The sequence below is a fragment of the Nycticebus coucang genome, chromosome 2, assembly GCF_027406575.1.
Source record: "Nycticebus coucang isolate mNycCou1 chromosome 2, mNycCou1.pri, whole genome shotgun sequence".
Classification (NCBI taxonomy): domain Eukaryota; kingdom Metazoa; phylum Chordata; class Mammalia; order Primates; family Lorisidae; genus Nycticebus; species Nycticebus coucang.
The window spans coordinates 69,264,611-69,292,312 of record NC_069781.1 but is presented as its reverse complement, the minus strand read 5'-3'; the positions used below and the strand labels follow the sequence as shown (position 1 = coordinate 69,292,312).

General features: G+C 37.0%; 1 protein-coding gene across 28 annotated transcripts in view; it reads right to left on the bottom strand.

Moving 5' to 3' along the window:
• PTPRD (protein tyrosine phosphatase receptor type D) overlaps nucleotides 1-27,702 on the bottom strand; it is a 2,247,062-nt gene that overhangs the window by 1,038,491 nt on the left and 1,180,869 nt on the right. For all 28 annotated transcript variants that reach the window (XM_053572732.1, XM_053572883.1, XM_053572736.1 and 25 more), the window contains exon 8: nucleotides 25,763-25,796. The gene's annotated coding sequence lies outside the window, so the exon portion shown is untranslated. The remainder of the gene's footprint in view (nucleotides 1-25,762; nucleotides 25,797-27,702) is intronic.

Sequence of the window (27,702 nt, the reverse complement as noted above, 5' to 3'; positions counted from 1 at the left end):
TTTGCAATATATGCATTTGATGTCATAAATTTCCTTCTAGGAACTACTTTTGCTGCATATCACAAATTTTGATAAAGTTGTGTTTTTAATTTAGTTAATTTTTTTTTTTATTGTTGGGGATTCATTGAGGGTACAATAAGCCAGGTTACACTGATTGCAATTGTTAGGTAAAGTCCCTCTTGCAATCATGTCTTGCCCCCATAAAGTGTGACACACACCAAGGCCCCACGCCCCTCCCTCCATCCCTCTTTCTGCTTCCCCCCCATAACCTTAATTGTCATTAATTGTCCTCATATCAAAATTGAGTGCATAGGATTCATGCTTCTCCATTCTTGTGATGCTTTACTAAGAATAATGTCTTCCACTTCCATCCAGGTTAATACGAAGGATGTAAAGTCACCATTTTTTTTAATGGCTGAATAGTATCCCATGGTATACATATACCACAGCTTGTTAATCCATTCCTGGGTTGGTGGGCATTTAGGCTGTTTCCACATTTTGGCGATTGTAAATTGAGCTGCAATAGAATATTTTAAAAATTATCTCGAGATTTCTTTTTTTGATCCATGTATTATTAGAAATATTTAATCTCCTCATATTTTTGCAGACATAGAGTTGTTAAGTAGTCCTTTATTATCCTTTTAATGATCATGGAATTTGTATTGGTATCCCATTTCTAGTTATCTTTCAGTGATTGATTTCTAATTAAATTCCATTGTGGTGTAAGAACAGACATTGCATGATCTCTATTATTGTTTTTTTTTATTTGGTAAGTTATGTTTTATGGTCTAGAATGTTCTATCTTCATAAATGTTCCCTGAGTGAGTTTGAGAAAACAATTTTGGCTACTGTTGGATAAAGTTGTCTATACAGATGTCATTATATTCAATTGATTGATCATGTTATGGATTTCAACCATGTCCTTACTGATTTTCTGCCTGATAAAGCTGTTTTTTTCCCCATGAAGTATGATTTTATTTTTAATTATTTTAGTTGTTTGTTTGGTTCCCCAGAGTATTAAAATTTGAGTATATCTTCTCTATTTAATCCTGCTAATGAGTTGGTGAAAGTGCCATTGCCAATCACACGGTAGTTCCACAGTTTTATGTGTTTTTGAAGAGCTGTTTAAAAAACAATCTAAATTATAACTTATCTGATTTAGGTAGTAAATAATTCAAAAGTTTAATTTGTTATTTCTAGTCACTTTGACTTTTAAAAGCATCTAACCTTATAGATTGTCTACAAAATGTGAGAAGTGTTATTTATTTGATACTACACATAAACCACACTAAAATGCCTTTCCATAAATAAATAAAAGGGAGCGTGTTAGTAGACACAGGGAATCAGATTGGCATAACGAAGACCAAAAATGTAAATTAAAAATTGTTACTTTATCATCAGCCCTGGTCATTTGCAAGATAATAAATATAAATTTAAAAAGCAGAATGTCTTACTTGGTTTTAAGACAGTGAATGGATTTTCCTGATACTTAGATATATTCACATAACCAGTTATATAAACCTTAATATAAAATATATTTAATAGATTTTGAGATGGCAATTTACCATCTTTGTGAAAACTTGAACATTACTAATTAAATCTAATCATATCTTTTTTTTTTAATTTTTTTTTTTTATTAAATCATAGCTGTGTACATTGATATGATCATGGGGCATCATTCACTAGCTTTACAGACAGTTTACCAAGTTTCACATATACCCTTGCAAGATGCACCGCTGGTGTAATCCCACCAATCGCCTTCCCTCCACCCACCTCCCCCTCCTCCCCTCCCTTTCCCCCTTCCCCCTATTCTTAGGTTGTAACTGAGTTATAGCTTTCATGTGCAAACCCTAAATTAGTTTCATAGTAGGTCTGAGTGCATTGGGTACTTTTTCTTCCATTCTTGAGATACTTTACTAAGAAGAATATGTTCCAGCTCCAACCATGTAAACATGAAAGAGGTAAAGTCTCCATCTTTCTTTAAGGCTGCATAATATTCCATGGTGTACATGTACCACAATTTATTAATCCATTCATGGATTGATGGGCACTTGGGCTTCTTCCATGACTTAGCAATTATGAATTGAGCTGCAATAAACATCTGGTACAAATATCTTTGTTATGATGTGCTTTTTGGTCTTCTGGGTATATGCCCAGTAGAGGGATTACAGGATTCAATGGCAGATCTATTTTTAGAAGGAAAAAACAATGATAGCATTTACTGAATTGGAATTACTATCAAAATTAATAAAAAATATCATATTCATTAACCACAAGCCAGTCTTAGTTGAACCAGGACTGTCCAACAAAAAAAATTCTGTTGCTCATTCATAATCTAAATTCTGATGTATGAGACTCATTAAAATATGGTACACATAAATAGGACAGTGGCTAGTTATTACTCATTGGTAGCTTTTTTGAGATAAGCTATCAAACCTGTGTTTTCTGCCAGGGAAGATCATTTTTATTATAAGGATGTACTTCTTGGGAGTCTCCATATACCCCATCAGTATGACCTCTCCCCAGCTGATGCTTTTGTTCTTCTTGGCATTTGTGCAAAAGAATCCAGTGACCTGACCTGTCTTTCATCCAAAGAGCCCATAGATATTTGGCCCTGTCTTGTTCTTGCTTTCCTTTCCACAGTGTGGCACTGGGCACACTTCCGAACAAAAATCTTCTTGCCTTTCTCAACATCACTCGTAGGTAATTCTGTCCTTGTTTACTGATGATACACAGGTTCCCACTCTGAAACCAGGTGTCCTGCTTTCTATATCTATTTCTGCTGGAGGGCTATTGAAATCTCCTAACTATAATTGTGGATTCATCTACTTCTCCTTGTAGTTCTATCAGTTTTTGCCTGATGTAGTTTAATGCTGTGTGGTTAGGTGCATACATGTTAAGGATTGTTATATCTTTTTGGAGAATTAACTCTTTTGTTATTATGTAATGCTGTTCTTAAGGCATTACATAAACTCTGTTAACTTTTCTTACTTTGAAGTCTGTTCTCTCTGAAATTATTAGGACAATTCCTACTTTTCATTGTTTAATGTTGGCATGGGATACTTTTTGTCATCCATTTATATTTAATCTGTATATGTATTCATATTTAGAGTGTGTTTCTTTTATAGAACATACAGTTAGGCTTTACATTTTGATCTTGCAAAGCGCTCCACTCCTTTGAGCCACAGGCACCGCTCTGGTGTCTAATAAAGACATTGTTGGTCATTATTTTTCAAATATTGCTTACGTTTCTTGCTTGCTTGTCTGTCCTTCTGGATACATAGCAGTGGAAATAAATAAAGTGGCTAGAGTGGGCTGTTGTTGGAATTTTCCCTTCTCCAATGTGGAAGGCTAGAGCTGGCTGTCTCAAGTTAGTCTGGCTTTCATAAAGGCCCGCAGGGCACAGTTAAAATAGTGCAGACCTTGTTATAAAAGAACAGAGCAGCTAGGAGTAATTAAAAATTCTTGTTTTCTCCCCTCCCATTGCAGAAACATATGGGATTTTTCTCTAATATTACTATGAAAACCTGATTGAGCTCTTAAAGGTAAAAATCACAAAAGTATGGGGCCCTCCTCTGACTAAGTCCTCCTTTACTTATTTTTAACCCTCAAATTTGTTCACACTAAGCCTCCTGTAATTCATCAATTGCAGCTCAGACTCCTCTTTCCTGGCTCTGTAGCCCATGGCAGTTTCTACCTGTGACTCTGCTCCATTAAGCTCTGCCTCCCTGTGCTTTACTGCTTGTTTCTCCAATCTTGGGGGGCAGCTATTTGCTCTGTGTCCTCATCTCTCTTACAGACCTAACAGGAGTTGTGGATTTTTCTGTTCAGCTTTTTACTTATTGTTAGGATGGAGTATGACTTCCACACTCCTTAGAGGTGGAACTGGAATCCAGAGGTTTGCTTTTCCAGGACTTTAACAGTTCTGGATCTTATGAGTAAGCCTTTATTCCATTTAGAGTTGTGTGTGTGTGTGTGTGTGTGTGTGTGTGTGTGTGTAGCATAAGATAGGGGCTCACTTTCATTCCTTCACATGTGGATATCCAGTTGTCCCAGAACCATGTGTTGAAGAGATGATCTTTTCTCCATTATAATTTCTTAGCACCTTGTCAAAGATCAGTTGCTATGTATGTGTGGGTGGATATCTGGGCTCTTTATTCTGTTCCATTGGTCTGAATGTCTTTTTTTGTGCAAGTGCCGTACTGTTTTAATTACTACAGCTTTATAATATGCTTTGAAATCTTTGGGTATTTTGGGTCTTTTGTGGTTCCATGTGAATTATAGGGATATTTTCTCTTATTTCTGTAAACAATGCCATTGGCATTTTGATGGGCATATCATTAAATTTATAGATCACTTTGAGTAGTCTGGACAATTTAACAATATTAAGTCTTCCAATTCATGAACTAAAGAAATCTTTTCATTTATTTGTGGGCTTTTTTTTTTATTTCTATCCTCATTTTTCTAGTTTTCAGTTTAGAAGTCTTCCATCTCCTTGGTTAAGTTTGTTCATAAGTACTTTCCCCTTTTTGATACTATTGTAAATGGGATTGTTTTCTTAATTTCCTTTTCAATAATTTATATAACTATTAATATAGAGATTAACAATTCTATAATCATTGTTAGATTATAGAAACAGTTTTTTAATGCTGATATTGCATATTGCAACTTTACTAAATTCATTAATTAGTTCTAACAATTTAGGGAAAATTCTTCTTGACATTGATCTAGGCAATGACAAAAAGCAGAGGCAACAAAGTTTTTGCACAACAAAAGAAACCCTCAAATAAAAATGGAAAGGTGGTCTATGAAATGGGAGAAAATATTTTTAACTATATATATGATAAAAGGCTAATATCCAAAATGTGTAAGAAACTCCCATGACTCAATAGCTAAACCAGAAATAACCTAGGTAAAAATTGAGCAAAGGACTTAAACAGACATTCCTCCAAAACTTATGAATGGCTACAAGATGTATTAAAAAAGTGCTCAACATCACTAATCATCAAAGAAATCAAAATCAAAATGAGATATCATCTCCCATCTTTAGTGAGAAATAGAACAAGTGTTGGTGAAGATACAGAGAAATTGGAACACTTGTATACTGTAGGTGAGAACATAAACAATGCAGCTATTATGAGAATATTATGAATGTTTCTAAAAAGTTAAAAATAAAACTAGTATATGATTCATATATTTTACTTCTGGGTATCTATCTAAAAGTATTAAAATCAGGATCTTGAAGATATATCTGTCTCCCATGTTCCTTGCAGGAATATTCACATTAACAAAGACATGAAAACAACTAACTTAAATGTCTACCAAAAGATGAAAGTATAAAGAAAATGTGGTATAAAGACAATGTTGTATATTGATACAACAGAATATTATTTTGCTTTACAAATGAAATAAATCCTTTTTAGAAATAATGAATATGTCCATTAACTTGATTGTGGTGATGGTTTCAGGGGTATATTCATATATCCAAATAAGTCACACTGTATACAATAAATATGTGTAGTTTTCATATATTAGTTATACCTCGATAAATCTGAAAACTCCTTCTAATAGTTAGGTATATTCTTAAATTTTCCTAATAAGTCATTGTCAGACTGTGTTTCCATGTTTCTTAAATCTGTGAATTGTATTTTTAGATCATAATAACTTTTTCTGTAGCACTACCATTTTTCTTTTATAATTTATAATTTTTCAAATTTTGTGCTTTTATATAACTTTAATATATTTTAAAGTGATTCTCTAACTAAAATATACATTTCCTAATGACAAGGAAAATGCAGTAATTTTTCTTAAATTTTCTGATGAACTAAAAGAGGGCTTTAAATATATTAAGCCTTGAAAAATATCTAAGACTTTGAGTATAAGTAATTAAACATATCAGAAAGCACACCATGGTGATATAAGTTCCTCATATTATATCTTTATGAAAATTCAAATGACATGATTTTAAAAAAAATACTAACGAACTCAACTCACCATTCTAGGATAAAAAGAATAGAGAACTTTGCTAAATGCTCTTTATTACCCTGAGTATAATATTTGAATGAGACACTTCTATGTTTGATAATTTCTTAATGCTTAAGTAATACATTATTAAAGACAAATGATTTGGCCAAAGAAAATTGCAAATTCAGATACTGGCACTTGTTATATGTATGCTTACATTTATTTTTATGAAGAAATTTTATTTTATTATTTATTTATTTATTTAGAGACAGAGTCTCACTATGTCACCCTTGGTAGAATGCTGTGGGGTCACAGCAACCTCAAACTCTTAGGTGTAAGCAATTGTCTTGCCTAAGCCTCCCAAGTAGCTGGGACTATAGGCCCCCGCCACAACGCCTGGCTATTTATGAAGAAATTTTAGCAAGCTTTTAAGAGGTACTTTAATTGTATTCATTGGTCAGAATAGGCTAAGTTATGCTGCAATAACAATTAAGCTCAAATCTCAAATTTACACTTATTTTTCCCCCTATGCTACAATCTCAGCATCACTCAACAAATGTATCATGGTTACTCAGGGATAAAGACTGATAGAGTAGTCACTACTTTAAATCTTGACAATTATACCAGAAAGCAGAAAATATTGTCTGTTCCTGCAAGAGCAATTAAATGCTTATTCCAGAAGTGCTATCTCACTCTGCTTAGTGGATTTACTAGAACTATTCACAAGGTGCTGCTAACACACAAAATGTCTAATTAAGTATAAGCCTATACTGGATATATTTGTCAAATGACCTCATTATACTACTAAATTATATTGAATTCAAGCTATAAGGCAGGATTACAGACTTTTTACATACATTATATTTTGCTCGTAGACACATAATTTACATTTTACAGAAAAAAATTTAGTGTTTTACTTGTGCAAGGTCATTAATCTATTTGGTACAGATGAAGATAACTAAACCGAGGTTTTTTGTTTTGTTTTGTTTTTGTTTTTGAGACAGAGTTTCATTTAGTTGCCCTCAGTAGAATGCCATAGCGTCATAGTTCACAGCAACCTCAAACTCTTGGGCTCAAGAAATCCTCTTGCCTCACCCTCCCAAGTAGCTGGGATTACAGGTGCCCATCACAATGCCTGGCTATTTTTCAAAGACAGGGTCTCAGGTCTCGCTCTTGCTTAGGTTGGTCTCAAACTCATGAATTCAAGAGATTCTCCTGCCTCTGCCTCCCAGAGGGCTAGGATTACAGATATGAGCCACCATGCCCAGGCTGCTAAACTGAAGTTTATCTGTATTTTCAGTTTATTATGCTGCTATAGTAAGACTTTTGTCCAATTAACCATGGGTAAGAAAGTTTTTATGTTGAAGATGATGTTTAAACAAAAAAAAAAAAACAAAGGGGGGAGACAAGATGGCGGACTGAAGCCAGCTTTCAACAAAGGCTCCCGTCCAGAAGGAGAGTTAAGGGACAGGAATTTAGTAAGTATCCTGGTGGACTTGAGCCTCACCAAGAGAGAAGGCTGAAGAACGCACATCAACACCGCTGAGGCAAGTTGTGATCACAAGGACGCAAACAAAAGGTACAAAATCCACCACCAAGCGGACGGGAGTCCCCCTCCCCCATGAGACCGGCTCTAGAGCCCCACAATTGAACAAGCGGGCAGAAATTAAAGGCCCTCCCACTACACCCCCACGGGAGAGACCTTCTAAAAACTGGACCTACCTCCCCTACTGGGGTGCCGTGGCGTTCTCCTGCCGGACATAGGGCTGAATAAAACTTTGGGAATCCTTTGCCGGCAACCCTGAATCCCCAGCGCTCCCCTCCCGCCCACTGAGGTCTGGAGGCCTGTCCCCCAGGACTTCGGATCCTTGGGTGATTTCTCAAGGGGAGTGGACAGTCCCCGAGTTGCGACTGGTCAGCATTGACTCTGAGGCGCGCAAGTGAGGAGAGGGCACCGGGCTGAGGGGGAGTCACGCCTCGCGGCACTTCCCTGCGGTGCAGTGCACCAACCCTCCCCGGGCATACGGGGCCCAAGACTGAATCAGACTCTGGCCTCCCCGCTGAGAGCTGAGAACCCCTACTCTCACTCGGGGTCTGAGGGCCTATCCCCCAGGAGTTCGGCTCCTTGGGTGATTTCTCGAGGGGAGTGCACAGTGCCTGAGCTGCGTCAGGTCAGCGCTGACTCTGGGACACATGAGCGAGGAGAGGGCACTCTGCTGAGGGGAAATCAAGCCTTGGCGGCACTTCCCTGCGGTGCAGTGCAGGAGCCCTCCCCTGACCGCAGTATTGCGTAACACTGAATGAAACTCTAGCTTCCCCCCCCCACTCCCAATCGGGGTCTGGGGGCCCATCCCCCAAGAGTTCTGATTCTTGGGGGATCTCTTAAGGGGTGTGGACCCAGCACAAACTGCGGCCGCTCAGTGCTGACTCTGGGGCGCGGGACAGAGGAGAAAAGGGTCGCCTGAGTGCCCACACCAGAGCAGCAGTTCCCTGGAGGTAGATCAACAGCCGTTTTTTCTTTAACGGCAGAACGCTCACTTCTGGATATTCTGAGGCCACACCCCCTGTCTCCCTGGGCAACCAGAGGAGGCCACCGGTGACACGGCTCACAAACCCGGAAGCCTCCAGGGCAGGGCCAACCCAGAGAGGTGTTCAGACGCAATTCTCCAGCAGCAAAGACGTTTGAACTCAAAACAGCCCGTCTTCTGTAGGCGACGACAGGAACAGAGACAGAACCTCACAAAGTTGTCTGTTCTGTTCTGTTCTGTTAGCAGCATCCATCAGGGATGGGGCTAAGCCTGAGTGAACACCTCCTTCCCATCACCTGCATCAAACACTCAAAGATGTCAGGCCCCATCTCCTCCTGCTAGATAGCGGCAGTCTGCGGGGGCCTGGCAGACTTCCTTGCGATTCAGGCAGGTGCAAACCCCTGGAGTGTCTGTTCACTGCAGGCAACTGGGTTAGCCATCTGCAGAGATACCAGTGACTGGGTCCGACGGAGGGGCAAAGTGGGGAAGGAGACGTCAACCTTCCCAGACTGCTCTGTTTGCTGGGTGGCTCCTCCTGACTCCACGCTGCACTGGGGTGAGCTGTGTCAGAGGAGTCACCAGGCCCCTGTGATCCAGTTCCCAGAGACCTCTTGAACCCTTCCACCCGAGACAAGTGCCGATTGAGACAGTTGATTCGGACCTTTTGAACTGGGCTAATAGACTGAGGACTTTTCAGGCGGTGCCCTGGGTGTGCGATTGTAGGAAGGTTTGATTCTCCTTTTCCAACTGGGGCCAGAGGTGGGCAGGCGGGGTGACTTAATTGCTGATTTTTCCACACAGCTGAGACTTCAAGCCAGAGTAGAAGTTGCAATAGGATCGAACAGAAACCAGCTGAAAACAAGACAGAACCACTTTGCTCCACCACACCAGACAGGGCCCCAGTTTCTCAGGCCACAACACTTTACGGGCCCTCGATAAAACCCCAGGGGAAAAACCAAAGGGAGTAAACCATGGGGCGGAATCAGCGGAAAAACTCTGGTAACATGAATAACCAGAATAGATCAACCCCCCCAAGAAAAGATACGGCAGATGTGATTGAAGATCCCATTCATAAACAACTGGCTGAGATGTCAGATGTCGAATTCAGAATTTGGTTTGCAGACAAGATTAATAAAATGGAATTAGGAATTCGAGGAGAAATTCAAAAATTGTCTCAAGAATTTAACGAATTTAAAGACAAAACCACCAAAGACTTAGACACACTGAAACAAGAACTTACAGCCCTCAAAGATATGAAAAATACAGTAGAATCCCTCAGTAACAGAATGGAGCAAGCACAAGAAAGGATTTCTGACATTGAAGATAAAGTCTTTGAACGCTCCCAATCTCTCAAAGAGGAAGAGAAATGGAGAGCAAAAACGGATCACTCACTCAGAGAACTCTCAGATAATTCGAAAAAAAACAACATAAGGGTTATAGGAATTTCGGAGAACGATGAAGTAGCTGCCAAGGGCACAGAGGCCCTTCTACATGAAATTATGAAAGAAAATTTTCCAGACATGCCTACAGAATCTGAAATTCAGATAGCAGACAGCTTCAGAACCCCAGCACGATTCAACCCCAATAAGCCATCTCCCAGACATATCATAATTAGCTTCACTAAAGTTAACATGAAAGAGAAGATTCTCAAAGCAGCCCGGCGAAAGAAAACTATAACGTACAAAGGTAAGAATATTAGAATAACTGCAGATCTCTCTGCTGAAACTTTTCAAGCAAGAAGAGGCTGGTCATCAACTTTTAATCTCCTAAAGCAAAAAAACTTTCAACCCAGGATCTTGTATCCAGCTGAACTGAGTTTCATCTATGATGGAGAAATTAAATACTTCAATGACATTCATATGTTGAAAAAATTTGCCATAAGTAAACCAGCTCTTCAGGATGTTCTCAGACCTATCCTCCACAATGACCAACCCAATCCTATACCACAAAAGTAAACTCACTCAGAAACTTCGGATCAAACTCCAACTTCCACACTGGCAAAAGGATTAAAAATGTCCACTGGACCTTTGAAAAACTCGATACCCAAAATTCCACCAGACTTATCAATACTCTCCATCAATGTGAATGGCTTAAACTGTCCTCTAAAGAGGCATAGGTTAGCTGACTGGATACAAAAACTTAAGCCAGATATTTGTTGCATACAAGAGTCACATCTCAACTTAAAAGACAAATACAGACTCAGGGTGAAAGGATGGTCATCCATATTTCAGGCAAATGGTAATCAGAAAAAAGCAGGTGTTGCAATTTTATTTGCAGATACAGTAGGCTTTAAACCATCAAAAGTAAGGAAGGACAAGAATGGTCACTTCATATTTGTTAAGGGTAATACTCAATATGACGAGATCTCAATTATTAATATCTATGCACCCAACCAGAATGCACCTCAATTTATAAGAGAAACTCTAACAGACATGAGTAACTTGATTTCCTCCAGCTCCATAATCGTTGGAGATTTCAACACTCCCTTGCCAGTGTTGGATCGATCCTCCAGAAAGAAGCTGAGCAAAGAAATCTTAGATTTAAACCTAACCATCCAATATTTAGATTTAGCAGACATCTACAGAACATTTCATCCCAACAAAACTGAATACACATACTTCTCATCAGCCCACGGAACTTACTCCAAAATTGATCACATTTTAGGTCACAAGTCTAACCTCAGTAAATTTAAAGGAATAGAAATTATTCCATGCATCTTCTCGGACCATCATGGAATAAAACTTGAATTGAGTAACAACAGGAATCTGCATACCCATACAAAAACATGGAAGTTAAATAACCTTATGCTGAATGATAGCTGGGTCAGAAATGAGATTAAGAAAGAAATCACCAATTTTTTGGAACAAAATGACAATGAAGACACAAACTATCAGAACCTATGGGACACTGCAAAGGCAGTTCTAAGAGGGAAATTTATAGCACTGCAAGCCTTCCTCAAGAGAACGGAAAGAGAGGAAGTTAACAACTTAATGGGACATCTCACGCAACTGGAAAAGGAAGAACATTCCAACCCCAAACCCAGTAGAAGAAAAGAAATAACCAAAATTAGAGCAGAATTAAATGAAATTGAAAACAAAAGAATAATACAACAGATCAATAAATCAAAAAGCTGGTTTTTTGAAAAGGTCAATAAAATAGATAAACCTTTGGCCAACCTAATCAGGAAAAAAAGAGTAAAATCTCTAATATCATCAATCAGAAACAACAAAGACGAAATAACCACAGACTCATCAGAAATCCAAAAAATCCTTAATGAATATTACAAGAAACTTTATTCTCAGAAATATGAAAATCTGAAGGAAATAGACCGATACTTGGAAGCACGCCATCTTCCAAGACTTAACCAGAATCAAGTGGAAATGTTGAACAGACCCATATCAAGTTCAGAAATAGCATCAACTATACAAAACCTCCCTAAAAAGAAAAGCCCGGGACCAGATGGTTTCACGTCAGAATTCTACCAAACCTTTAAAGAGGAATTAGTACCTATATTACTCAACCTGTTCCAAAATGTAGAAAAAGAAGGAAGACTACCCAACACGTTCTATGAAGCAAACATCACCCTGATCCCCAAACCAGGAAAAGACCCAACAAGAAAAGAAAATTATAGACCAATATCACTAATGAATATAGATGCAAAAATATTCAACAAGATCCTAACAAACAGAATCCAGCAACACATCAAACAAATTATACATCATGACCAAGTTGGTTTTATCCCAGGGTCTCAAGGCTGGTTCAATATACGTAAATCTATAAATGTAATTCAGCACATAAACAAATTAAAAAACAAAGACCATATGATTCTCTCAATTGATGCAGAAAAAGCTTTTGATAATATCCAGCATCGCTTCATGATCAGAACACTCAAGAAAATTGGTCTAGAAGGGACTTTTCTTAAACTGATAGAGGCTATCTACAGCAAACCCACAGCCAATATCATATTGAATGGAGTTAAATTGGAATCATTTCCACTCAGATCAGGAACCAGACAAGGCTGCCCATTGTCTCCATTGCTTTTCAACATTGTAATGGAAGTTTTAGCCACCGCAATTAGGGAAGAAAAGGCGATCAAGGGTATCCATATAGGGTCAGAAGAGATCAAACTCTCGCTCTTCGCAGATGATATGATTGTGTATCTGGAAAACACTAGGGACTCTACTACAAAACTCCTAGAAGTGATCAAGGAATACAGCAGCGTCTCAGGTTACAAAATCAACATTCATAAATCGGTAGCCTTTATATACACCAACAACAGTCAAATTGAAAAAACAGTTAAGGACTCTATCCCATTCACAGTAGTGCCAAAGAAGATGAAATATTTGGGAATTTACCTAACAAAAGACGTGAAAGATCTCTATAAAGAGAACTATGAAACTCTAAGAAAAGAAATAGCTGAAAATGTTAACAAATGGAAAAACATACCATGCTCATGGCTAGGAAGAATCAACATTATCAAAATGTCCATACTACCCAAAGCAATATATAATTTCAACGCACTCCCTATTAAAGCCCCACTGTCATATTTTAAAGATCTTGAAAAAACATTACTTCGTTTTATATGGAATCAGAAAAAACCTCGAATAGCCAAGACATTACTCAGAAATAAAAACAAAACAGGAGGAATCACACTACCAGACCTCAGACTTTACTACAAATCGATAGTGATCAAAACAGCATGGTATTGGCACAAAAACAGAGAAGTAGATATCTGGAATAGAATAGAGAACCAAGAGATGAATCCAGCTACTTACCGCTATTTGATTTTTGACAAGCCAATTAAAAACATTCAGTGGGGAAAAGATTCCCTATTTAACAAATGGTGCTGGGTGAACTGGCTGGCCACCTGCAGAAGACTGAAATTGGACCCACACCTTTCACCATTAACTAAGATAGACTCTCATTGGATTAAAGATTTAAACTTAAGACATGAAACTATAAAAATACTAGAGGAGAATGCAGGGAAAACCCTTGAAGAAATTGGTCTGGGTGAGTATTTCATGAGGAGAACCCCCCGGGCAATTGAAGCAGCTTCAAAAATACACTACTGGGACTTGATCAAACTAAAAAGCTTCTGCACAGCTAAGAACACAGTAAGCAGAGCAAGCAGACAGCCCTCAGAATGGGAGAAGATATTTGCAGGGTATATCTCTGACAAAGGTTTAATAACCAGAATCCACAGAGAACTCAAACGCATCAGCAAGAAAAAAACAAGGGATCCCATCGCAGGCTGGGCAAGGGATTTGAAGAGAAACTTCTCTGAAGAAGACAGGCGCACGGCCTTCAGACATATGAAAAAATGCTCATCATCTTTAATCATCAGAGAAATGCAAATCAAAACTACTTTGAGATATCATCTAACTCCAATGAGACTAGCCTATATCACAAAATCTCAAGACCAGAGATGTTGGCGTGGATGTGGAGAAAAGGGAACACTTCTGCACTGCTGGTGGGAATGCAAATTAATACATTCCTTTTGGAAAGATATATGGAGAACACTCAGAGATCTAAAAATAGATCTGCCATTCAATCCTGTAATTCCTCTGCTGGGCATATACCCAGAAGACCAAAAATCACAACATAACAAAGATATTTGTACCAGAATGTTTATTGCAGCCCAATTCATAATAGCTAAGTCATGGAAAAAGCCCAATTGCCCATCGATCCACAAATGGATTAATAAATTGTGGTATATGTATACCATGGAATACTATGCAGCCTTAAAGAAAGATGGAGACTTTACCTCTTTCATGTTTACATGGATGGAGCTGGAACATATTCTTCTTAGTGAAGTATCCCAAGAATGGAAGAAAAAATACCCAATGTACACAGCCCTACTATGAAACTAATTTGGGACTCTCACATGAAAGCTATAACCCAGCTACAACTTAACAACAGGGGGAAGTGGGAAAGGGGAGGGGTGAGTAGAGGGAGGGGAATCGGTGGGATCACACCTGTGGTGCATATTACAGGGGTATTTGCGAAACTTGGTAAATGTAGAATGTAAATGTTTTGGCACAGTAACTGAGATAACGCCGGAAAGGCTATGCTAACCACTGTGATAAAAATGTGTCAAATGGTTTATGAAGTCAGTGTATGATGCCCCATAATCATATCATTGTATACAGTTATGATTTAATAAAAAAAAAAAAAACAAAAAAAAAAAACAAGCATTTCTAGGTCCCCACAGCTCTGTGCAAAGTAATTACTAAACAGAATCATCATGGGTGTATAAATCCAACGCTGATCACTTGGCATGCTTGGGTGGATACTTTGAGTTCTTACAGTAAGAATCTACTGTTTCCTTTTAACCTGTAAAATATGTTCCTTACATATCTGGACACTTGTAATAGCTTTTCTACTTAAGCTAAGTCCTACAAAAATAAATAAGTAGATTCCTTTACATTTTAAAACTGATTGCTTTTTCTTTACCTTAGTTGTTACTATTTCATATAACTTACAGGGGTCTATAGTTTGCTAATACTATACAATAAAATAAGCTCCTTTGATGACTAAATATGATTACTGAGGCTTTCCACTATGATGAGTTTTTTTCACTGCTACTTTTTTCATGCTGCACTATTTTCTTTCAGATTTTTAGTAGTATTTCTATTTGATGAATAAAGGAGAAAAATACACATTGGATGAGACATTTAAAAAGATTGTCCCTCTAAAACAATTGTGTATTCTGAGAATGCTCAAATTCTTTAAAAAGTTGTTCATAGCATCCCTCACTATCTATTGACCATACATGTTTTTAATATAACATTTTTCTAGATTCAGTGTTCAGATCTTGAGGTATTTATAATTGTTTCTCAAGTACTATCTGGGTGATAGGAACTTTATTTCCTTAGATTAAATAAACATAGGTCTTCCAACATAATGTCTTGTGTATATGATATAAACAGAAAAGAATAATTGAGCTATATATTCTGTCTTCGTTCAACAAGCATCTACTTGTCTGAATGCCTTTAAAATTGTGTGGCATTTTTACCCATTTCCTTTGGACTGATAAACTGTGAAGGCAGTGAGAGTTTTCAGTCAAATGTTTATTCTCCACAATGTTCCCCCAGGGCATAGATTTTTTTTTTTTCTCTCCATGATAAACCGCCTTCACACAAGGTCCCAAAGAGTGAGATAAATGAGAGGAAAGTGATTCAAACAAGGGGGAAGTGAAATTCTCGACAACCATACACAAGTGGCTCAAAATGCTTGTAGATTCTGCCTTTCCTTTAAGCCTAACCTGCATCAATAATCATAGCAAACCAATCCTTTCAGATATGTTCTCAGGAGCAGCATGTGGGATAAAGTACCGGGTCTTTCAGTGAGCACGTATTTCACCCACTAGAACTGCTATCTACTTGGCAGCATGGCTCTGTGCTATGTGGATGTGGTTGTCCAGATTTGACAAACCCTAGGTGACAGTGAATACAGGCAAGAAGAATGATTATGTCCAGTATGCTGAGCAGGGAAAAATTTATTAAGCTATGTACCTTTTTATGCATTTTATATACACATTTAATTTGCCTAACTTTGGGGTAAATATCACTTTGATTTCATTCTCCATTTGAGGACACAATCACATAAATGAAAGTGAATCATCCAAAGATACACAGAAGATAATGGCAGAGGGTAATCTGAGCCTACTGTGCCTCTAATCTTATGGGTCTTTTAAATATATGTTGTATCATAAGACAATTATGACTACCTTCTATGCTCTTCTTTTCATATATTATATTGGGACAGTTGTCTTGAGAGGTTTCAAAAATCCGATATGGCCTTTTCACATCATAAAAAAAGACTTGTCTTAAAGAAAATTTTAGACTTTCAGATTAAAAATAAATAAATAAAAAGGCAAGTATTTGTCCTGAGCTTAGATGAAGTTACATTATACTGATAACGTCCAGGTATGTTTGCAATGCCGGGTACCTTCTGTATTTCCCTTGCTATTGTGTGAGTGGCTGGTGTGAACAAGGTGAGCCCCTTCAGCGGGCACTTAGAGATTCAGGCACCAGTGGGGATTTATTGTGGAGGGTGGCTGACCAGCTGTCCCTCATCACACTGAAACAGAGAGGGTGGCACTGAGCCGATGTCCTCAATCTCTCCTGGTATATTTAGTAATAGAGTAGAGAAGAACTCAGCAAATGAAATAGGATGAAGAGTTAGAGTATGCCCTGGGAAAATGAAAAGCAGTTGCAACTGGAGGCTTCAAGAGGGCAGTGGTGAGATTCTTGGAGATGATCCATTCATCTGATCAGTCATTCATTCCGAAGACTAACAAGCATCGACTGGCAATGGTTTTAATTTTTGGAAAATTACCTTTGGAAATTTACCTTCCTGTGTACATAAAATTATGCAAGTTTTAAGATTTCTGGTGTGAATGCCTGGGATTTTTTTCTTTGTACTAGGCAGATGGCCAAAGACTTAAACTGACAAAAGCTACGTTGGAATGAATTTGGTGGAACAGTAAATAGAACGTAATATTTCAGCTGTGGCCTCTCCAATACTTGCAGTTTATGTTTATATGAAACCCAGAAGAGACCTAGAGAAATAAAATAAATACTTTATTCTTTCTAGCAAAGGATATTTTAATAATACAATTTGGATTTCCAGATTTCTTCAGGAATTGTCTATAAAGCAAGTGGAAACATCATGTAGGGTAGTTTCACTGGATGTTGGCTTTTTAGCTGAAAAAAGTCTTTCCTCTCCTACGTTGTTTCTTCAGACTTTTTATAAATATCACATCTGCTTTAAACAGGTGAATGTAAAATTTATTATCCCTGCTGGACACTTTAGAGACACTTTTAAAGGTGAAAATCCATGCTATTATTGGTAAGATATCTCCATATATACTAATAATTATACTGAGTAAACAACATGAACTAGGACTGTCTGAGTAAACTAGATATATGTTTTCTTAGTTTTAAGCATCAATCATGTTCTAAAGAGAAGGCATGGGAAAATTATTCCAAGGATTCATTCAATCACAGACTTTTCTTACATACAGCTTTATGAAAAAATATGACTCCAAAAACTGCATTTTAACGGGAAAGCCTTAAATATGCCAGGCTAAAACTGCCATAAAGGAAAAGTAAAATTAACATGTTTTATTCCTGTAATTATAGATATTAGTCTAAGGAAAGCATGTAACATGTGTACCCTAATGTATTTGTTAATTTCTCCAAGATAATTTCTCAGACGCTCAGAAATAAATTAAAAACAGGCTCTCTGGGCTAATGAGAGTAAAAGAATTCATTAATATTGTCATTCTTCTGGAAAAAATATTTAAAGTGGGAATCTTAATCAGGATCATTAGGGAGAGTTCGTATTGAAAAATAAATCAAAGTGGGGTAATATGTATACATACATCCATATGTAATATGGATATATATATATATTCAGTTTATAATATAGTAATACTTGCATAGTAATGCGAGTCTATGGTTTCTCGCAAGTAACTTCAATTTTCTATGTTTCCATTTTCTCATTTATGGGATATAATAACAGTTCCTCTATTACAAGGTAGTTGTGAGGATTAAATTTGACAATATATGTAAAGTCGAGATAATACATAGTAAGCAGCATAGTTGTTAACTATTGCTTTTGCTGTGTTCTCAAAAATGCTAAAACATTGAGTATACTTTTTAATAATTTATGTTTAATTATAATAACTTTTATCTCCACATCTTTTTACTTGCCCCTTGTAAAATGACATACAGCAACCATTAATACGTTAGTATATCCTTATATGTATTATTCTGTAAAGAAAACCATTGTGTACTGTATTAACATGTTATTTTAGCAACAGCTAAGCAGGGAGTCCCTGCGTAGAACCCTGGACAGGGGCTGGGAATAGAGCAGGGACTACATCAGTGTTACTTTAGACACTGACACTGACCAAGACACTGCACTGACCAAATAAGTTCCTACCCACCACACCTTTATAAATCTGTTAAAGTTCAGATTTATAAACAGTTTCAAATAACAGTTCAAATAAACAGATTTATAAAAGGTGTGGTGGGTAAGTACTCTGGAGACAAAAGAATGTATATTAAGAGAGTGAAGTGGGATAGGAAGAGGCAAGGGGGTGGGAAAAGAGCATTGTGGTAACATGGAATTTGAGCAGAGACTTGGAAGTGGCTAGGGAGAGCCACCTGCTCTTTATGCAGAAAGCACTCCAGAGAGAGAAAGCAGGTGCAAAAGCCCTAAAGTCTGAGGTTGCTTAGGAATTCCTGGGAGAGAAGAGGAGCCAGATTAGCTTTAGCAAGTGAAAGAGAGGGAAGGAGATGAGAGACCATGTCCAGAGGAAGCTGGATCACCAGCACTTCCAAGTCCATTGTGAAGACTCTGGCTTCAATACTGACTAAAATAAAGATCCATTGGAGGGGTTTGAGCACAGATCATGTGAGTTGAAATACTGAAGTAATGAAATTTTTGTTTTTAACACAGTCATTAAGAGAGATAGGAAAAAAATATTCCTGAGCTCCATGAAATACCTGTTGACTCCACCATTCAATGGCAGATTCTGTCCTTGGGTTTTCCAGGCTCCTTCATCAGTTTTCTAATGTCCCAAAGAATTCATAGAAACGATAAAAGATAAGAGAGTGAGAGAAAAGAAAGGAGGAAATGTTTTAAAGTTTTATTTTTTAAATTTATTATTATTGTCACTATTAATTGCCTTAGAATAGGTAGAAAAGAAAAGAGAAAGAGGAGGTAATTCTGGCACAAATAGCTCTCATTACCACTCTGCAGACAGTCACAGATGCCTGCTGAGAGCAAATGAAGCAGTCAGTGGTGACTTTACGGAAGACAGCGTCCACAGTCTTACCACAGTCTAAATTTCCTTGCTTCACTGAAAAGCTGCTCATGACCTTGGGAAAGTCATGTCATCTATGCCTCAGTTTTCTCATTTGTCAAATATAGCAAACTTACCACACTGGCTGGTTGTGAGAGGCACTTGCTTGGTGCACAGTAATCATATATGTTTGTTATTATTAATACAAGATTAGATGTATAATAAAACAGTATTGATTACAAGACTTATTTATCAAGATGGTCTTCATTGCAAGATGCACCATTAAGTTTAGGCTTGATTTAAGGATAAAAAAGTGATTATTTTAAGTGCACAAAAAGGTTTTAAATCTATTTTTACTGTAAGAAATGTGAAAATGTTCATGAAAATGAGAAATAGATGGAGGGTTTATGCACAGGGATATGCCATTTATTCTACTAATTTTCTGCCTTCCTATTTGGAATAAACATCAAAATTCAAAGTGATTGAGTCACCGTACATCACTAGTGTTTTCCAAAGAATTTGTGTAGCTAGTTTTCAAAGCAAGTTCAAAAATTACACTGATTTCAAGTGATATGGATAAAGAAGAAAAAAATATATTTTAAAAATGACAATGATTATTGAAAATAAAAAATGAAAAATATAAGGTTTGATTAATAGTTAAAACATGAGATCTACTAGGTAACACAATTTTGCCATGAAACCATTCTAAATTAGAAATCACTAATTATGTATACATGTGTCAAAATATGACTGCTGCAGCAAATGATAAATTTACATATACAATGATTTTAATCAGAGCACTGCTTTGATTGCACAATTATCCATTTTGCATACACAAAATTTGAATTTTGTACATGTGATTCTGCATTTGTACAGGCACTTAATTATTTTGTTGGTGCAACTTTAAAATCCCTATTTGGTATATTAGGGCATTATTTCTCCTCCATTTATAATAATATGGATTCAGTTTTTATTGACTCATAAAATGGAACTATTTGGAGGAGCAAGGGAAATGGGTCATGCCTCTTGTCACAGTAGAGGAGAATGTTACTATACTTTCATTCTCTGCTAAGAAGAAGCAAAACCACATTTTTCCACATACAATTTTATTTCTCTCTGCTTTCTTATTTGGAATTTATTTCAAAATGTAAAGAACACTTAAGGTTCACAGAAAGAACGCTTGAGTAGCAATCCTATTGAGTTCACACAATTTTCCACATTGTTGGTCCCTAAATGATGGGAGTAGGCTGTTGATCCCTACCACACTTAAGCAAAAGAGAAAATTTAGAGCTGGTAAAAAGTATCAGATTTATAGTCCTAGAGACAGATTTTCTCTGTGGAGTTCTTGAAAAAAGAAATAGCCTGAAAAGCAGTGAGGCAAAACTCTTTATTGCATTATGATCCTGCTGGACAATCCAGACCCTCCTTGACCCTCAGTGAGAGCAGTGTGTGTGGTATAAACAGGGTAAATTGATGGCCAAAGTGCTAAAGCTCTAGTAAGTGGGATGTTTATTTTCTAGACGTCATCCTGACACGCCCACTGGGACATAAGCCTCCTTAAAATCCAAAGGTATTCATAACCTCATAATGTGATTTTTGTGCATTAAAGATAGGTCACTAGTAACACCAGGAGTCTTTTGCCTTCTGAATCTTTCAGACAAAGGTCTTTTCTGCATATCTTTGGGATTGGTCTTAAGGATTCAATTGAGATACAATTTTCTAACCCAGGTTTACACAAAACTACTGCTGTACCTTCTGTTGTCTACCCGTGGGAATGGATCCTACATAATGTCAAGAGAGGAATTCCAGCTTATAAATATCCAAAATTTTGGCAACTTTGCCCTGACGCAGGCTAATTTCATAATCACACTATAAAGAAACGCTTCAAAGCCTTTGAATTCTTGAATTTTGAACCTCACCATTTATTTCAACATTGAATTTTCTATAACAAATTTGGGTACTTTGATAACCCATGGTTACTGGAATGAACACAAGTCCAATCTGCCTATGGTGTCTCGTCAACAATATTTCATAGCCTGCATTCTCCCAGCATTCACTTTCAATCTCCTCAGGGAGGGATGTATTACAGCCATTAGAATACACTATAGCAGTTAGAGTCAGCCATATTTGGTGTGGTATATCAGACCATGCCTCCAGATATGCTTGCCTTTGTTCTGTATTTTCTTACATTGACTCTGGGCTTGCCCATGTAACTTATTTTGACCAATGAGATTTTAGTAAACATGATATATACAAAGAGAGACTCTTGCAATGAAGCTTTATTTGCAACACTCCTTGGAACTAAGCTGCATGCTAAAGGAAAGTGTAAATTATTTTGCTAGAGAGAAAAGCCATGTGGAAAACCTCATGATGCTGACTCACCACATAGGAAAACAGATCACATGGCAGAGAACGGACACCACCGATGAAGCGTCTAGTTGGATGTAATTGCCTAAGTAACCCAAACCAACACCTATTAGAGCAGGATAACTGCCCCGTCAACCCACATAATCATGAAGAACAACACATGACTATTATAAACCACTAGGATTTGGGGGTCACTTGTTAGTAACAGATAATTAATAGATTTGGGGTCAAATTCCGACTTGGGTGAGTTGTTCAAGCTTTTTTAATCCTCAGATTATCCAGTTCTACAATATGGAAATAATTACATCACAAGGTTGTGGAATAGATTAAATACTAAATATAAAGAATTTAGCCCAGGCTTGGGCCATAGTAAGCGCTGAATGAGTAGCAGGAATTATCATTAATCCCATCATCTCAATCACCATCAACATTATGTCACAGATGGCCACTGCCAGCACCAATGCCATCACAAACACCACCAATGTCACCACTCACACCTTCCTGACAGCTAGTGCTTTCTCAGGGCCTTTTGTATCTACTGCTGTGGGAGAAAAAAAAAATCAATCTTTTTCACTAAGACATTTTTTAAAATCATAAACACAACACACCACTTCTTTCATCATGATAAATGACAATATCAAGTTAATAAAAACTCCATTTACATATTCCTTCACATGATTTCACTAGATTACTAAACAGGTGAAGAGATTTGACAAGATCACTCAGAAAGCCAACAGAATGTCTATCATTTGACTTTTTCAATGGATGCTAAAGTCTCTTGAAAAATTCTAGCCATTCCAAAAACAAGAGCCTTTATCTCCTACTAAAAAATGCACCTCAAGGAGACAAGATATTTTATTAGCCTCACCACTATGTTCCTGGTACCTTAAACGTTGCCTCATATACAGAAGTTGCTCTAGAAATGCTTGTGCAATACATGGATCAATTGATAGCTGACTGGTAGTTTAGAAGAGCATGTATTCTACAGCCAGAATGCTTGGGTTTTAATCCCATTTCTACTACTTACCAGCTATGTGAACTTGGGAAATTTAATACTTTGTGCCCCAGTTTCCTTATATATAAAGAGGATAATAATAGCCTTTATAATCTAGGAAAGTTTAGGGATATGAAACTCCTCAAACAGTGCCTGGTAAATAGTACCCACTATATATTAATAACTCTTAGTTAGCATTATTACTTTGTTGTTGTTATAGTGACCTTTGCTGATATACAGCGTATATATAAAATGTTGATTTAAATAAGGGGAATTAATAGGCGTACTGGATGAAGGTCAGGAAAAAATACCTGTGTGTAATATAAACCAATGACTTCTAAGCCCTATTCTGGATTAGAATAATATGGAATTATTTTTTTGTTATTAAAATTTAATTTTGCACTCAAAGTACTTTTATTGTTGGGGATTCATTGAGGGTACAATAAGCCAGGTTACACTGATTGCAATTGTTAGGCAAAGTCCCTCTTGCAATCATGTCTTGCCCCCATAAAGTGTGACACACACCAAAAAAAGAAAAAAAAAAGAATAATATGGAATTATTTTAAAGTTCAGATTCGTGCCCTCTCCTTCCCACTTTTCATCCCATATATTTGTAACAATTATGCCAAAAGATCATGTTTGCACAGTCAAATATGGAATGCAGTGACATTTAATCATGTAAACTCAGGTCCATATCATTTAATTAGATGAGATATTTTGGTACAGGGTTTGTCCATGGACTGAAACAATCCAATCATGTGGAGGTTGCATTTTCAGCTCCTTGTCCATACCATGTGCCAGTGGGATTTTCTTTGTTCCTTTCTACCTTTCCCTTTCCTGCTCTCTCTCTTAGAGAGAAGATAACTACTCCTTTGTGATAGTGACCCCCCCAGAACACGAGGAAAAACGTGTGGGGGCTGGTGGGTCCTGGCTACTCAAAGCGTATGCCAGAAAGAAGCAACATCATACTTGGGAGTTTGGTAAAAATACAGAATCCCTAATGTAAGGCACCGGTTCTCAACTCTGTTACCTCAATGAATCATCAGGAACCTGAAGCATCAAAGTTTGGAAGCCAGACTTCATTCACCTTGAGAAACTGTGATTTCACTGGTCTAGGTGGTACACAGCTACACATTCTTTTTCAACTGTGCAGGTGATTATGCTGTGCATCTAGTTTAAGAAACACTGTTCCAGAGGACAAAGTTTTGCCAGAACACTTCAAATTGATTTTGGAACTTCTGCATCTATGCCCTTCCTCAAGCTCATCCAAGACTTGGGTCTTAGAATGTCCTTCAAGTTTCCCTGAACCAAAGGACTCGGCCTCTTGGCTCCCTTCTACATATTTACTGATCTACTTTGCAAATTTGCCATCTGTGTTTTGTTGAAATCTCCGTGAGACCTGGCTAAGCCAAACAATTAGACCAGATAGCATTTATAATGTCAGTAGGCATGTGATATAAAAACAAAAGCATTTTATTATATGTTCAAGGGAAAAGTCAGATACTTTCAAGCACGGTAGTCATGATAATGTCTACTTGTTTTATGGTTAAGACTGCCTGAACCACATGACCATTGCTTTTATAATTGGTTTATAATTGGAGTATTAAAAGGTGATGATATGATTCTCTTTGGATTGGAAGAAGACATTTTAGTTTTGCACAATCTTAACTTCATTCACTTAAAAATTATTTGGCTTAGAGATTGACTTTCATGGATCCTTTAAAGTTTACCCTGGACTATTCAGGTAATGAGAGGGAAAGCAGGTATGAGGATCTAGTCCAGACCCAGTTCATTTTGTGTGTGGTGGAACCAAAACTGGGCATCTTTTCTCTAATCTTAAGATTGACCTTTACACAGTGAAATAAGAACCCTAAAAATCAAATCCAAGTCAAATGCTTGAAACCGAGTGTCTTAGTGGAAGTCTCTTGGAGAGAATATACAAGGGGAGAATTATTTTTTACTGACTGCTTTACTATTCAGTGTTGTCCTTAGACCAGAAGCTTGGGTATCATGTGGGAGTTTGCAGAAATACAGATCTTAGGCCCTATCTCAGGTCTATTGAATCAGAATCTGCATTTTAATAAGATAGCATAGGTATTCTAAGACTTATTAAAGCTTGAGAAACATTGATGGAAGATACGAGAAGACTCACAAAATATATTTTTTCTTCAATGTTTGTTTTTTCCTAAATCCACATCAAATATAGCCTTTTATACAGTTGTCTTAGTCTTTCTTACCCAAAATCTATGTAAATTTTTCTTACACCTTCGAACTTAATATTCTCCGTCCAACCAGCTCCCACTCCAGCCATCTCTTATTTTTCCAAGCAGGGTAGTGCGACAGAAAGGGAGGATGCAATGGAAAGGCACACTGTCATAAATTTGTTCCTTATTGCAATTGGATAAGAGAGAAAAATGCAACCCTTTCTCTCAATTGTCTCTAAATTGGTACATTCTCAAGATAGTAAAATGGGTAACAACCTGACGTAAAGTCTTTTCTTTGTAAGTCTGGAAATAAGCAGAAAATTCTTAGAAGTACTAGTATAAGTACTTTACAGGCACACAGCATGTTAGGGTTATTCTTCCCACATAGACATCAAATGCATTGATAGAAGCTGCATACTCATCTTAGTTTTCAAAGAATAATCATGGTCATGCAGGGAAATTATATAAGTTAAGGCACGTAAATTATTTTCCTTCTTTCTCCTCTTGTAAGGAAAATAGAGCAAACAAAAATTATTGAATGTGCCAGTAAGTGTTGGGTGTTTCACTATCAAAATATAAAATTTTCCTTTTAACTACTGAAACAGTAACAAGAAGATACTCCCCTTCTAACTGAGAGATTGTTAAAGCTTGAATAAGTGACGAATCTGTGAAAACAAACATCTCTCTTGTAAAAATATGGTTGAAAACTAAAGTCTTAGTTTTAATTGTAAAGAAAAGAAAAAACAAACTTCCTAAAATGTCTAATGCATTACCAGAGGAAAACTCATTCAACAGACATCATGAAAGACTTTACAGGCAAAATTAATCCTTTCGAATCTCTAAAAGAAAAGCATTCCATTCAGACTTGAAAAGAGAAAAATAAACTTACCACAGTTGTTCTGCTAATGAACGAGCACCATCGTCTGAAACGACAAATATATATTTTGATATTACAACAATAAAACCACTCAAAACTTCCCCAGTGTCTTCAAATATATGCTGGGAATGTATTTACAGAAAGAAAATTAAATAAGCAATGAAGATACCTTGCCTGATCTCAATCATTCAGTAACTTCAGATGAAAGTTTTTCATCATCACCATTTTAGGGCCAAAACAGATCATTGGTTGATTTTCAAAATGTTTTTATAGGCAACCCTGGCCTATGTACATTTGGTTCCAATACATTCTTCTCATACATATTTTTAAAAGGTAGGCAGAAATACAGAGTCATCTGTTTATTACAATCTCGGCCAGGTATGAACACATCCTGAAATGTTCAATGTTCAATGACACACAGCTCTGATGAGGCACTACATGACACCTTCCTGGAGCTCGAAATTCTCTCTATGGTCTATACCAGCAGTTCTCAACCTGTGGGTCACACCCACTTCAGACTGTATTAAAGGGTTGCAGCATTAGGAAGGTTGAGAACCACTGGTGCACACTAAAGAAGGTGAGGTATTTAGCACAGGGTGTAGGGTGTTCATTCAGCGGTTCCTAGTCTAAGATTCTCTCCCATATTTCTCTCATACGCACTCATTCTACCTTTCAAGTTCCTAGTAAACTATCTTTCTTTTCTAGTAAACTATCTTTCTTTTCTCTCTCTTTCCTCTCCTCTTCATTGCTCCTCCCGTCCCCTTCTCTCTTTCTCTCTCTTTCCCTCCCACTCTCTTCTTTTTTCCTTCCCTTCCCTTTCCATTCCTCAAAGTTACTTTGACTTTTGCTCTCCCTCTATATTTCTATTCTCCCTTTAGAGGAAGTTCCATCTTCTCCGTGGCACTTGTATTAACACACAGAGGAGGAACTACTTTTCTTTTGGGGGGTGTTTTCATCATATTTTGTATCTTTGTTATGGTTATCAGATTATATCTTTTGTTACAGAGATGGATGTTTATGCTCTGACTTTGTTCATTTTTGCCTACCCAGAAGCCTTCCCACTATGCCTCGGACATACCTGTCTAGAGATGGTAATGAGCTACAGAAACAGTACATTTAGTATATAGATAACATGTTGTCTACACTTCCTGTAGGCTCATCTAATAACCTTTAAGTAAAAAGTGTAGTTGCTCTGTACCTGTTGCAGTTAGTAAAGTTTTAATGTTAAAGACATAGCAATATCTGTTATTATTAATGAAACATTTTATGTTAATGAAAATGGAAATTAAGAAATTGAAGAAAAGTTTCTCTATTGATCAATGATGTTTATGCAACTTTATGACGACTTTTTATACTATATGGAAATACCTTTCTTTTTCTTTCCATTAATTTTTTTTCTTTAAACAATATTTGTTTTCAGGCTTAAATTTTATATGAAAATGTGACAATACTTGCTTGGTGGTGGCACATCACATGTTTTAAGTTGATTATTTTGAGGATCAGTGACAGATTTGCCTTGATATATGAATATGGTTACCCCAGGTGCAAGAATGAAATCAGTAGCATAATCTTAGAAAAGGGAATCTAAGGGATTGATCTGATACCATTGCCTTGTTATTAATTTTTTACTTCTAGACAATGAGGCCATGTCAGACGCCACCTACATAAAGCATGGAGATATGTCACAGACCCCGTGTCTCATCATTCACTCTTCTCTGGGTCCATTAACACTTTAGACTCCAAAAGTTGGCAAATAAGTCTGTAGAATTATTCAGTATCAAATTGGTTTTGTTTGCCTTAGATGATTATAAATTTGATATCCCTTCATTTTATTAAGGACCTTTCTTACTGTTTTCATGTAAAATATTAAATGTTAATAGAAAGTATACATAACAAATATAAAGGCATTGACATGGGAATTAAAATTAAAGCAATGCTGTTATAATTTAGTA